The 14,914-nt window shown below is 35.6% G+C and overlaps 1 non-coding gene across 1 annotated transcript; it reads left to right on the forward strand.

Annotated features, from left to right (window-relative positions):
* Nucleotides 1-13,169: 13,169 nt before the first annotated feature.
* Nucleotides 13,170-13,276, forward strand: LOC131171033 (small nucleolar RNA R71). Its single transcript, XR_009141788.1, has one exon. It is a non-coding gene; the product is annotated as a small nucleolar RNA R71 (small nucleolar RNA).
* Nucleotides 13,277-14,914: the final 1,638 nt, after the last annotated feature.

A 14,914-nucleotide genomic window follows, 5' to 3' on the forward strand; every position in this document is an offset into this window, starting at 1 on the left:
TACACATCAAACACCATTTTTAAACCATTCAAATCCATCAAAAACCATCAAACCCTACATTCTATCATGGCTGCAAAAATTGATCCTTCAATTATTTATCATCTTCTTTCAATTTCATAAGAATTTAACCTAATTCACTACACTAACAATGATCAAAGAAAGAAAGAAGTGTGGATATGGCACTAACCTCTTTGGAACCAAGTTTGGGTCTTATAAAACTTCAAAATTTCTTCAAATTTCTGCTGTCTAAAGCTTCCTCAAGGTACAAGGTTAATTTTTTTGTGAAGAAAGCTAGGGTTTTTATGGTAGAATGGCATGGAATATAAAGCTTTGAAAAAGCTTTAATGGTGGAAAAAGTTTAGGGAATTTTAGCCAATTGAAAGAAGAGAGGAAGAAAACTGATTTTTGTTCAATTTTTTCCTTTTAATTATTTTAATGTGTGCTTGTCAAATTCTAATTGGTGGGAAAATTTAATTGCATCATGCTTACTTAAGCATGATGTCATATTTAAGCATTTACTTTCATTTTTCCTTTTCTTTCTTTTCTACTCATTTTCAATTTAATTTTCATCACTTTTTCTTCATATTTTATGTTATATAATTTATTTACTTAATTGGACAAGTTGCTCAAAAATCATCTCTGAAGGCGAAATGACCAAAATGCCATTCGTTTTGCTTAATGGACTAAAATTGTCTGTACCGATCTTATAAAGTCTCCTAACCTTTTCTTAGCATTCTAATGCTACCTAGGGAGTCGTAACTCTTCTCTGGCATCCCAGAAATTATTTCATGGGATTCTCCTCGGGTTTAGGGTTACTAGCTGTCTTCATCGCAACTTTCCACTGGGTCACCCATCGCCGGGGCACCGGCTCATTTAACCTTATTGTATTTCATTTCTAAAATTTTTCTAAATTTTTCCTTTCCATTATTTGGGTTATTTATAACTCCTTGCTCTAGTTTACATATAGTTCTAGACATTCCGACTGTCCGGACCAACATTAATCACTGGAACAGTCGAATGCACGGACTAGCTAAAGTGAGAGTGTTACATATATGTCTTGTTTGACCCGGGATCTACACAATCATATGTTAGTGCCAGCATTGCTTGCCTTACTGCTATTTCATGCATGAAAATGGATTTTGAGGTGCTAATAACTAGTTCGTTAGGACAAGAGGTTAGGGTTAATAGAATATATAGGGATTGTCCTTTGATGATCTAAAGACATACTTCTCTATCTGATTTGATTGAAATGCCCTTCAAAGATTATGATATTATCTTGGGCATGGATTGGTTAGTCAGGCATCACACCATGATTGACTGTAGACTGAAGATAGTCACTTTTGATCTCCCACAGTATGGTGATGTGGTAATATGTGAGGAGAGACAACTACTATCATCAAACCTTATTTCTGCTGCACTTGCTAGAAAAATTATTAGAAAGGGGTGTGAAGCTTACCTAGCTCATGTGATAGACACCCAAATAGAGAGTCCCACAGTGAGAGATATTCCTACAGTATGCGACTTTCCGGATGTGTGATGGGGCGAATCCGCAAGTATACGGGTCGTCTCAAGTAATAAAGTGATGAATCAAGTATCGTTCCCACGAGGATTTGCAGTGTAAGTACCAAACTATGAATGAAGCGATTATTTGGGCTAATGATTAATGAATAAATAGTAAATGTAAATGAGTAAGGTAAATTGATTAATCTAATTGAAATGGGTAAAGAGCAACAAATAAATTCTAAATCTAGTTTGCAATTAAACTAAATTAACAATGGGTAATTTAAATGAAAGTATAATTATGTTAAAAAATGATTCCAGAGTTGGGGGTTTATGCATAAATTATTTGAGATTTGTCTTGGGCATTCCAATTTTTAGGGAAAAATAGAGTTTGAAGGAAATTGATTCTAAATTCCTTTGATATCTTTTTCAAGCAAACCAAAGTGTGTTCTAAAATAACCAAACCTACTTTCGTATGTTATTTGATTACTTTAAAACCCATTAAGTTTTGTAACCAATAATTAATTCCTCTTAAAATCCTAGTTTATTTCTAAATCTAGATGATTTTAAGTTCCAATCCTTGATTATCTATCAATGACTTTCACCTTTCGTTCCTTCAATCAAAGATTAACACAATACCCAATGGGTACCAACATTAGGCAAGTAAATCAAGTACACAAGGAAGGAATCAAAGCTCATATTTATGTAAAATAAGGAAATACCCAGTCTAAATCCGCAAATTAATCTAAAACATATTTCTCAACTCTGAAATCTAAAGAGTTTACTCACTCATGATGGTATTTACAAGAAAGATTGATGGAAGAGTAAAGAAAAACATGATAAGAAGACAAAAATAGAAAAGCCCAGGTAGAAGAACCCAAAACTCTGGTTTCTGGAGCTCCAAAAATGGTTGCAGCAGCTCCTCCCCAAAAGAAATGGCATCTCCTCCTTTCTCTCTATTAAATTTTCTTTCCTTTTTGTTTTTCCTTCCTTTCCTCTTGTGGCAAAAACTAGGAAATGATGAATTTATATTGTCCCAAAAAGTTGCCCTAAAAGTAAATAAGAGCGAATGAGTGGTTAGGAAATGAGGTGTAAAATTATCCAAGTCAGCAGCATTATTCACGTTCTGGGTAGCCTGCTTAGGGTTCGGCTTAACCCTAAATAGCTTCTTAGAAAATTTCAGCCTCTGGTCGCACTTTCTGCTTAAGGTTAAGCAGACCCTCAGCAAATCTCGGCAGACTTAGAGTAAAATAGACTTTGCTGCTCATGCTTGACTTGTGCTGCACCTTAAGCACTGCCGCTTTACCTTAAGCAGGATCTTAAGCAAGGTCTCAAGCAAATTTCGGCTAACTTGCTCTTTCAAAGCTTGATTTCTTTAACTTTCCTCTATGCTTAAAGAACTCTGAATTTCTTCAAATCACTTCCTAATGCACTCATTGATCTTCGATTTGCCACAAAATCCTATCAAAAATAACAAAATTATAAAAATCAAATATAAAGTATCTAAAGTTAACAAATAAGCTAAAATAAAGCTAAAAACATAAAATATACTAAAATATAAGGGCAAAATGGATACAAAACTATCCTAAAATGCCTATATGAAATGAGTATAACAAATTCCCCCAAACTCAAGCCTTTGCTTGTCCTCAAGCAAATTAAAACAATTAATGCAATTTGGGGTACCTTACCTTAAATTTATGAAAATTACTTATCCAAACTCTCAAGCTTACTTTTAGCCACCAACAAACCATATACCCACTTTTAAGATGCAAAGAATTCAATCCTTACCAAAGTTATCACCGCTTAGCCTTGGGTCAATTATCCATATCATCAAGCCCAAACCAATCAATCACAAAGGATAATCATGCCTAAATAGACTGTAGGGTAATCCATAAACTAAAGTGTCTCAAATAATGATGGAAGTAAATGAATATATTAGTGATATCACAATCCCATAGGCAATTCTCCTATTCCAATCTCCACTAATGTAGCAAAATACCATCAAAAGATCAAAATGACTTTCAAGGGTTGTAATGGGGCTAAGGGGGTGATAATGTGGCTAACAAGGAAAGGGTAAAGGTAACAAAATATGAGAATAATCAAATTATTAAAAGATCGAGACACACAAAATATATATATATTTTTTTTGAATCAAATGGGGGAAGGAACTTTACAACTTTTCACCAATGCTAGCATATAATTTTGAAGCTTTTAGAGGGACTACATAAATAACATTAACTTGAATTATAATTGTCCCTTTCAATTCACCCCCAAACTCATTTCTTTGTGTACTTGGGTGGTGAATTACTTTACATACCATAATTGAATTTGCTAGCCTTTTTTTTTTTTTTTTTAAGTGTATCTATCACTCAAAAAATTATTCTCATGGAGGGTAGGTAAGTGTTTGGGTTTATGGCTAGGTATTAATGTGGGTTCTAAAGGAATGAGGGGGATAAATGTGAGCTCAAATTGGTTCCAAAGGGAAACTTTTAAGTGAGGTTGGCTAAGGCTAAAATATGAGTTTAAAATTCAAAGAATGCCTAGATCATTTCTTTTTCAAGTGTATGCTATGATTTCGCCTTGAAAGGTTTAGAAAGATTGTTCTAGAATTGGTGAGACATCAATTAGCTACTTTTCACCCTAGAGTTTTCTCTAAGTACTCAAAGTCAATGCAATTGATTGGGTGGCCCTTGGCTAAGAAGATATAAACTAAAGCAAGAATCTAATAGCTTTGCACCTATCTAGAACTTTCAATCCATCAAACCTTTCTAAAAGTAAGCTCAATTGCTCTTCAAAACAATTCTCAATCCTCTAAGGACAAAGTAAAAATTTATTTTTATGATATGCATGATCCTAAAATAAATGCATAAATCAAATTAAAACTAAGTATAATCTATATGAAAACTATATGCAAATGTATATGTATTAGTATAGACATGTGCGTGGTATATGTATAAGTATATGGATTATCTATATATAGATGAATGAAATGCAATAAATGAATGAATGAAAATTTTAAAGAAAATTTTTAAAAATTTTGCAAAAATTTTGCCCTCACCCCTAAACTCAAATGAAACATTGTCCTCAATGTCTAAAATGAATGCAAAGATGGGCAAAATTGTGTGAACTAATCAATGAATGAAATATATACAATTGGGGATTAAATCAATATAAGCTCAAGTATTTCAAAATTAGCTCAAAATGATATTAACAATGAAGCTTTAGAGAGAAAAATGTGAAAAGGTATCCCAAATGTATGAATTTACACTGCTTAAGATGTTGCTTAACCTATTGCGTAGGGTAAAGTGAAAGCATAAGCATTGGCATAAGCACTGGCAACATACGATAAGCATAAATAGTAAAAGGGTAAATTGTTACCTCCAAATGATGTGAGACATATGCGGCTCAAAGAAAATTGTGCAGCTCATCAATGTTAGCAAAATTAGGATTGAAGAAAAGATAAAGTGCAAAAATAATGTGCAAGAAGATGAAAAGGTGTAAAGAAATAAGATCTAACAGCTAAATTAAGAATTAAACCAAAAAGCATTCATAGAATAACTATATCCATATCAGAAGATAAAATAAAATAAAGTAAACTAAAGGAAAGAAGTGCAAAGATAATCATAAAAACTAATTACCAAAGTATTACAACTATTACTAAGGTTTGAAGATTAAAATAAACAGATTACAAAATGAACCTAAAACAGAAATTAAAACTGAATTGAAGAACTAAAACTAGTACTAAACTACTGCTACTATTCAAGCTCTGCTGTCAAGGCTTTGTTGCTGCATCAGGGTCTGCTTCAGGTCCTGCAGTAGGTTCATTGTGATCTGAAGCTTCAGAAGCAGTTTCCAAATTTTCTGTGAGGTCTTTCATTTCTTGAAGCATGTCTTGGCCCCAATGATATAAATTGTTATAAGATTGGGCCAATTTGTTGTAGAGCTCCAACATTTGAAGTTGTTGCTGCTTCTGTTTCTTTTTAAGAGATGAAAATCTCTTTTTAAGTTTCTTTTCTAGCTTCTTCTTTTGGTTGACCTGCTGCTGACCCATGGTATCAATTTTGACTTCTAAGCTCTTCAAAGTAGCAAGGATATCTATGGTGTCAGGTGAGGGAATAGATGGTTGGACACTGAAACGTGCTATTTTGGATTCCAAGGATTTTAAGAGGGACAAAATATCTGCTGAAAACTGCGGGGCAGTGGTTGTTTGGGGTTCTGCTGGTGCACAGGTAATTGGGTCTGCAGTACCACTAGCTTCAGGATGCTGCTGTAACAAAGCATAGGTACGTCTTACTTTCTCACAAACATCCATGTGTAGCAACATTGTGCTGTCTATATATGATTCACCAGACACTGGCAGCAGCTTGTATAGACTAGCATCAAAGCTAAATGAGTTGGCTATGGCAGTTATATATCCTCTAAAAACTATACTACCTTTGGTATGCTTTGTGACAATTTGGTGCCAATGAGTAGCTAGGAAATGGGCTGTGCTTACTTGTTTTCTCTCCTTCATGCACCACAAGAAAAATAAATCTCCAGCACCCACAATGTTGTTACTGTGTCCCCTTCCTAAAACAGTGTAAGAAATGAACCTATGGAGGTATTTCAACACATGATCAACTATCCTAGAGGCTTTTGCAGTCCTCTATCTGCAATAACCCCCAAAAGGTGCAATGTCTCTCCAGAACTAAATAGGGTCATAGATGGTTTGTTGCCACTCAATATTTTTATAGCCCGAACCCTGAAAACCAAAAATTGCATTCATAGCATCCATGTCTAACTTCATATCAATGCCAGCACATCGAAAATAGATCACATCCTTATGCTCAGGTACTGTTGGTTTGAAATTCAGCCTTAAGGAACTCAAAAATTCCAAGGTCAAATCCTTGTACACTGGTTCCCTAATCCTAGCAAATTTAGTCCAGTTGACAGCATCTAAATAGGCAAATACAGAGTCATAAATGCCTAACTCTTTTAAAATCTGCTCATCCATATACTTATTTGCCAAAATAGGTTTAGAAGCTAAACTCTCATAAGCATTTTTCATATCCATGTCTTTAAAAGCCCAAGGTAATGGAGAAAGTACCTCCTCTATATCATTGGCAGATGACGCAGGTGCTGCTGGAGAGTTTATGGGTGACTAAGATACAGGGGTTTGAACCGCTGGTGGTGGAATGTGCGAGGAGGACCTAGTTCTTTTGCTGACTGGTTCAGAGGAAGGTTGAGGTGGAGAGTTTAAGTCCAAAGGAACAGAGGGCGCTCCTTTTCTTTTTCCGACAGTGGCTTTCTTGGGTCTACCTGCAGCCTTTTTAGTTTTACCTTTGGATTTCGTTTGAGTTGGCACAGGTTCAGGCATTAGTTCTGGGAACTGAGTTTCGAAAATGGGTGTTTCATTTTATAGCTCAGTTTGTGGCGAGAGGGGGGGTCGGCGGAATGAGAGTTGGTATTTGGCCTTGGGGTAGTGGTGGTGTTTGCGGTGGTGGTGATTGAGGTAGCGGCGGCGTTTGCGGTGGTGGTGATTGAGGTAGCGGCCGACTGGGACTGGGGTTAGGGTTTGTGGGTAGAGAAGATGGAGTACCCATTTTCGATTTGATAGAGCGCTGAAATCTTCTGGGTTTGGGTTTGTGGGTGGACCACATCTTGGTTCTCACCATTTAATGAAGAGAAATAAACTCTTCAGCTTCCCTAAAAATGCCGGAAAAAATGGTGTAGGAAGGGAATCGGCGGAATGAAAGTTGTGGTTTATCAGGAGTTTGGGCGAGGGCTTCATAAAAATGGTGGAAGTTTTGGGCTTTTTAAAATGTGGGGCAGACATCTGGTAATTTGGGTTATGCTTGGGGTTAAGCATAGGGTTCAGCAGAATTTGCATAGGATACAGCTTAGTAAGCAACATCATCAGCAAGTTTTGGCAGGTTTTGGGAAAAATTGTGATTTTACTTACTGAAAACAGTCCAAATGCTATGGAATGCTATCATGACCCTCAGCAATTACCCAATACACATTAATACCACCAAATTGAAAAATTTAAGCTCATTATCTCTCATAAACTTAGCAAGCATTGTACATGTTCATTTAGCTTATGCAAGCATGGTTCAAATTAGGCACCAATTGTGATTACCTTTTTGCAAACTTAATAAAATGGTCTCCTTTCTAAACTTATACCAAAAGCACATTTTCAGCAGCATTTGAGACAAGTTTTAGACATTCAAAAATTACAGAAAAGACATAGAAATTGACCTTTTAAGCAGCATGAACAATAACAAAAATCTGCAGACTGCAAAAACTAGCAGCAATTCAAACAAAAACATGTAAATTTCTAACAGATTACAAAACTATATATACACTAAAAGGTAAAACTTAACAAACACTATTTTTGCACTTTAATAAAGCTCACATCAGTCCTAAATATCAAAATTGATCCTCATTTAAATTGCATTTTCACAGAATTTACACAAAACACAAAATTAAACATGTGCTATCAAGTAGATTGCAATATCAGCAATTTAGCACAAGTTTAAAGGTGTTACTGTTCACAGGCACTGGATAAGGTGCAGAATTTTGCTTATACTTGCTTCCTTTCAATTCTTTCTTTTTGCTACATGTGTTAATTTGCCCAATCTTCATGAATGACCTACAAAAGATAAACAAATGTCACTTTTGAGTTTAATGAGGGTAAAAACTGAAAATGAAAAGAAATGGAAAATTAATAAACTATAAAAGGATACGCTTGGGTTGCCTCCCAAGAAGCGCTTGTTTAAGGTCTTAAGCTTGACCTTCCACTCCAAATCACCTAAATATCCCTGATTGGAGAACCAAGCCATGAAACCTCTACAACCTTTTGTGTGGGTTCTCCAATAATATAATGCTTTAATCTCTGCCCATTAACTTTGAAAGTCCCTGAGGTTTCATTGCCTATTTCAACAGCTCCATAGGGGTATACCTTTATAACAGTGTAAGGTCCTGACCATCTTGACTTTAATTTTCCGGGAAATAACTTTAACCTAGAGTTATATAAGAGAACAACATCCCCTTCCTGAAATTCTTTCCTCCTAATATGCTTATCATGCCATCTCTTAGTTCTTTCCTTGTAAAGCTTGGTATTTTCATAAGCATCCAATCTAAGTTCCTCAAGTTCATTTAGTTGCAGTATTCTTTTTTCTCCTACAGTTTTTAAGTCAAAATTCAGTGTCCTTATGGCCCAATATGCTCTATGCTCTAACTCCAAAGGTAAATGACAAGCTTTCCCATAAACCAATCTAAATGGGGTGGTGCCAATAGGAGTTTTAAAAGCTGTTCTATAGGCCCAAAGAGCATCATCTAACTTTAGTGACCAATCTTTCCTTGAACTATTCACTGTTTTCTCAAGAATTCTTTTCAACTCTCTATTTGAGATCTCCACTTGACCACTAGTTTGTGGATGGTAGGGTGTTGCAACCTTATGCTTTACTCCGTATTTTTGTAATAATCTTTCAAATTGATGGTTGCAAAAATGAGAACCTCCATCACTTATAATGGCACATGGAGTTCCAAATCTTGTAAAAATGAACTTTTTAAGGAATTTAATCACAACTCTAACATCATTAGTTGGAGATGGTATAGCTTCAACCCATTTGCTCACATAATCTACTCTAACTAAAATGTATTTGTGCCCAAAGGACGATGGAAAAGGTCCCATGAAATCAATGCCCCACACATCAAATAGTTCCACTTCCAATATATTTTGGAGGGGCATTTCATCTCTCTTTGAGATATTACCCATCCTTTGACACCTATCACATGCCTTTATAAACTTTCTCACATCTTTAAACATGTGTGGCCAAAAGAACCCTGCTTGAAGAACTTTTTCTGCAGTCTTTGTCACACTTATATGACCCCCATAAAGTGAAGAATGGCAATCTTTAATAACATTCCCTATCTCCTCATTAGCTAAACATCTTCTAATCAACCCATCTCCACATCTCTTGAACAAAAATGGCTCTTCCCAATCGTAATTCTTCACATCAAAAAGAAATTTCTTTTTCTGCTGCCATGTTAGGTCAGGTGGAAGGATTCCACACACTAGATAGTTCACAAAATCTGCATACCAAGGGGTTTTTGCATTCATGATTACTAACAGTTGCTCATCAGGAAAATAATCATCTATTGGGGGCTCTTTTCCCAAATTATCTCCTTGTTCTTGCCTCAATCTAGACAGATGATCTGCTACCACATTTTCTACTCCTTTCTTGTCTTTAATTTCCAAGACAAACTCTTGAAGGAGTAGCACCCACCTTATCAATCTAGGTTTGGCCTCTTTTTTCTGAAGGAGATACTTGATAGCTGCATGATCCATGTACACTATTAACTTAGACCCCACAAGATCGGACCTGAATTTATCTACTGCAAATACCACTGCCAAAAACTCTTTCTCTGTAGTAGAGTAATTTATTTGAGCATCATCTAATGTTCTACTTGCATAGTATATTGCATACACCTTCTTATCTCTGCTTTGTCCCAAAACAGCCCCAATGGCATAATCGCTAGCATCGCACATTAACTCAAAAGGTAATGACCAATCGGGTGGCTGCATAATAGGAGCAGATATCAAAGCTTCCTTTATCCTGCAAAAAGCATTCATACAATTAGTATCAAAATGGAATTCCACATCTTTACTCAATAAATTGGTAAGAGGTTTAGAAATCTTAGAAAAATCCTTGATGAATCTCCTGTAAAATCCAGCATGACCCAAGAAACTCCTCACTCCCTTCATGGATGTTGGGGGTGGCATTTTCTCAATAATTTCTAACTTTGCTTTATCCACCTCAATACCCCTGTTTGACACAAGATGTCCCAAAACAATTCCTTCTTGTACCATAAAATGGCACTTTTCCCAATTCAAAACTAAATTGAACTCTTCACATCTCTACAAAACCTTAGACAAGTTAGATAAGCATTCATCGAAAGATTTACCATACACAGAGAAATCATCCATGAATACTTCCATAATAACCTCAATCATGTCAGAAAATATGGATATCATACATCTTTGAAATGTAGCAGGGGCATTACATAGTCCAAATGGCATCCTTCGATATGCAAAGGTACCATAAGGACATGTGAAGGTAGTTTTATCCTGATCATCTGGGTGAATAGGAATCTGAAAGAACCCTGAATAGCCATCCAAATAGCAAAAATAAGAATGATGAGCTAGTCTCTCAAGCATTTGATCTATAAATGGTAATGGAAAATGGTCCTTTCTAGTTGCATTATTCAATTTCCTATAGTCTATACACATTCTCCATCCGATTCTGATCCTTGTAGGTATTAGTTCATCATTTTCATTTTTCACTACTGTGATGCCCCCTTTCTTGGGTACAACATGAACTGGACTTATCCAATTGCTGTCAGAAATAGGGTAAATGATACCTGCATCAAGCAATTTCAAGATTTCCTTCACAACCTCTTTCATATTTGGATTCAATCTCCTCTGTGACTCTCGAGAGGCTTTATGATTATTTTCCAACAAAATTCTATGCATGCACACAGAAGGATGTATTCCTTTAATATCATCAATGGTATAACCAATTATCCTTCTATGCTTTCTAAGAACTCTTAATAATTTTTCAACTTCACAATCATTCAATTGAGCACTAACAATTACAGGATATGTAGAATTTTGACCTAGAAAAGCATACCTGAGATATGTTGGAAGAGGTTTCAACTCTACCTTCGGTGCTTCACTTTTTTCAAGCTTTGATGATGAAGTTGTATCTTGCTTCAAATCCCTAATCTTTTCAATATCAGCCATAGGCAAAGGTGGATTTCCTTCCAAAATTGTAGCATATTCTGCAGCTTCTTCAATCTCATCCCCTTTTTTGATGTTATGAACTAAACAAGCTTCTAAAGGATCTTTAGGATATTGCTTTTTAAGCACTTCTCTGACCTCTTCATCTATCACATCAACTCTCAAGCATGAATTTGAATCATCTTTCTTTTTCATTGCTTGAAACAAATTAAATTCAACTTTCTCTTCTCTAACTCCTAATGTAAGCCTCCCATTTTTTACATCAATCACAGCTCCAGCAGTAGCAAGGAAAGGTCTACCAAGAATAATAGGAATGTGTACATCCTCCTCCATCTCCAATACCACAAAATCCATTGGTATGAAAAATTTTCCAACTTTCAGAGGAACATTCTCAATTACCCTAATTGGAAATTTAATAGACCTATCTGCTAACTGTAGTGAAATGGTAGTAGGCTTCATTTCTCCAATCTTCACTTTCTCATAGATAGACAATGGCATCAGACTAACACTGGCTCTAAGATCACATAAAGCCTTATCTATATTGATATCCCCAATGTGACATGGTATGGAAAAACTCCCAGGATCTTTCAGTTTGGGTGGAAGCTTATTTTGCAAAATAGCACTACTTTCTTCCGTGAGAGCTACGGTCTCAAATTCCTCCAATTTCTTCTTGTTAGATAAAATTTCCTTCAAAAATTTAGCATATGAAGGCATTTGTGCTAAGGCATCAGTGAAAGGAATAGTCACATGCAAAGACTTCAATACTTCCAAAAACTTCCCAAATTGTTTATCCAATTTTACTTTCTGGAACCTTTGTGGGAATGGTAAAGGTGGCATGTAGGCTTTAGGTGCAACATATTTAGGTTCTTCCTCTTTGCTTTCCCTCTCCTTACTTCCTCTTTCTTCCACTGAATTTTCTTTCTCAGCTTCAATTCTAACTTCAGCTTCAGTTTGTTCATCTCCTTCTCTGTTTTTCTCTTCTTCAATTTTCTCTTCAATCTTTTTATCTCCATTCTCCAATATTTTTCCACTCCTCAATGTAATAGCCTTGCAATGCTCCCTTGAATTTTCTAGCTGGCTAGGGAGCTTCCCAAATGCTTTGTTATTTGAAGAGCTAGCTTGTTGAGCTATTTGATTCTCTAACATCTTGTTGTGTGTTGCCATTTGATCCACTTTAGATGCTAATTGAGAAATCATTTCTTGTTGACTTTGATGGCTCACAAGTAGAGTCTCAATCATAGCTTCTAATCTAGTTGTCTTGTCTGGTTGTGCTTGTTGTGGTAGAGGTGGAACAGGTGCATTTTGAGGTTTAGAATTTCCAGGAGGAGGACCTCTATTCTGCTGAAAATTCTGATGTTGTTGATACCCAGAAGGTTGCTAAAAATTCTGATTTTTTCCTTGTCTACCTCCCCAAGAGAAATTGGGGTGGTTTCTCCATGCTGGATCATAAGTTGCAAAAAATGGGTTACCACCTAGTCTTTGATTGTAGTTCCCCACATAATCCACTTGCTCACTTGAAAAATCTTGATTAAGTGCAGAAAAATCTGCTGCACAATTGACATTTGCAACTCCAACTTCTACTGAATTACTAGAACCTCCAGTTGAAAAATCTACTTTCATGCTTAGCTTGTCCATCTTCCTTGTCAAAGCATCAAACTTAGCATTAATCATATTCATGGCATCAAGCTCAAACATACCAGCTGGTTTCTTGATCTCATTCCTCTCACAACTCCATTGGTAGTTGTTATAAGCAATTTTATCAAGAGCAGAAAAAGCTTCATCTTCAGATTTCTCCATAAGATCACCTCCAGAAGATGCATCAATTGTACTTCTAATAGCTGGTGAAACTCCATTGTAAAAGTGTTGAACAAGCATCCAATTAGGAATCCCATGATGTGGACATCTCCTTTGTAAATCCTTGTATCTCTCCCATGCTTCATACAAGCTCTCATCATCTCTAGGTTTGAAAGAAGTCAGCTCATTTCTTAGCTTAGCTGTCTTGCTTGGTGGAAAATATTGAGCTAAAAATGCTTGAGAAAGTTCATCCCATGTTGTGATAGAACCAGGTGGCAATGAATGTAACCACTCTCTAGCTCGGCCCTTCAGAGAAAAAGGAAATAATCTGAGTCGAATTGCATCATCAGAAACTCCATTTATCTTCAACATATCACTGATCTCAAGAAAGTGTGCTAGATGCACATGTGGACTTTCACTTGGATTTCCTCCAAATTGTGATTGTTATACCATCTGACAGAGTGCACGCTTCAGTTCAAAATTATTAGCTTCTACTCTTGGTCTTGTGATACTTGGCATGAAATCCTCAATGTTAAGATAGGCATGATCCTTCACAGAGCGGTTGTTATTATTGTTGGCCATTTCTTCTTGTAATTGCTCTTGCTCTTGTGCTCTTTCTTGTTGTTGTTGAGCTTTAATTTCAGCTTTTCTCCTCTTAGATTCTGCTCTTAAAGCTTTTGCTATCTTTTCTATTTCTGGATCAAAGAATAATTTGATTTCTTCACTTTTTGTCCTTCTCATAAAATAAAGCACCTGAAAAAAAAAAACAAAATAAATAAATTCTCAAAGTAAAATGGTAAAAAGAAAATAAAATAAAATGCCCAAATTAACCAAACAAACAATTGTTCAATATCAAACAAAAATCAAATCCCCGGCAACGGTGCCAAAAACTTGATGGGGCGAATCAGCAAGTATACGGGTCGTCTCAAGTAATAAAGTGATGAATCAAGTATCGTTCCCACGAGGATTTGCAGTTTGAGTACCAAACTATGAATGAAGCGATTATTTGGGCTAATGATTAATGAATAAATGGTAAATGTAAATGAGCAAGGTAAATTGATTAATCTAATTGAAATGGGTAAAGAGCAATAAATAAATTCTAAATCTAGTTTGCAATTAAACTAAATTAGCAATGGGTAATTTAAATGAAAGTATAATTATGTTAAAAAATGATTCCAGAGTTGGGGGTTTATGCATAAATTATTTGGGATTTGTCTTGGGCATTCCAATTTTTAGGGAAAAATAGAGTTTGAAGGAAATTGATTCTAAATTCCTTTGATATCTTTTTCAAGCAAACCAAAGTGTGTTCTAAAATAACCAAACCTACTTTCGTATGTTATTTGATTACTTTAAAACCCATTAAGTTTTGTAACCAATAATTAATTCCTCTTAAAATCCTAGTTTATTTCTAAATCTAGATGATTTTAAGTTCCAATCCTTGATTATCTATCAATGACTTTCACCTTTCGGTCCTTCAATCAAAGATTAACACAATACCCAATGGGTACCAACATTAGGCAAGTAAATCAAGCACACAAGGAAGGAATCAAAGCTCATATTTATGTAAAATAAGGAAATACCCAGTCCAAATTCGCAAATTAATCTAAAACATATTTCCCAACTCTGAAATCTAAAGAGTTTACTCACCCATTATGGTATTTACAAGAAAGATTGATGGAAGAGTAAAGAAAAACATGATAAGAAGACTAAAATAGAAAAGCCCAAGTAGAAGAACTCAAAACTTTGGTTTCTGGAGCTCCAAAAATGGTTGCAGCAGCTCCTCCCCAAAAGAAATGGCGTCTCCTCCTCTCTCTCTATTAAATTTTCTTTCCTTTT

This window comes from Hevea brasiliensis, chromosome 11, assembly GCF_030052815.1.
Source record: "Hevea brasiliensis isolate MT/VB/25A 57/8 chromosome 11, ASM3005281v1, whole genome shotgun sequence".
In the NCBI taxonomy this organism is placed as follows: Eukaryota; Viridiplantae; Streptophyta; class Magnoliopsida; order Malpighiales; family Euphorbiaceae; genus Hevea; species Hevea brasiliensis.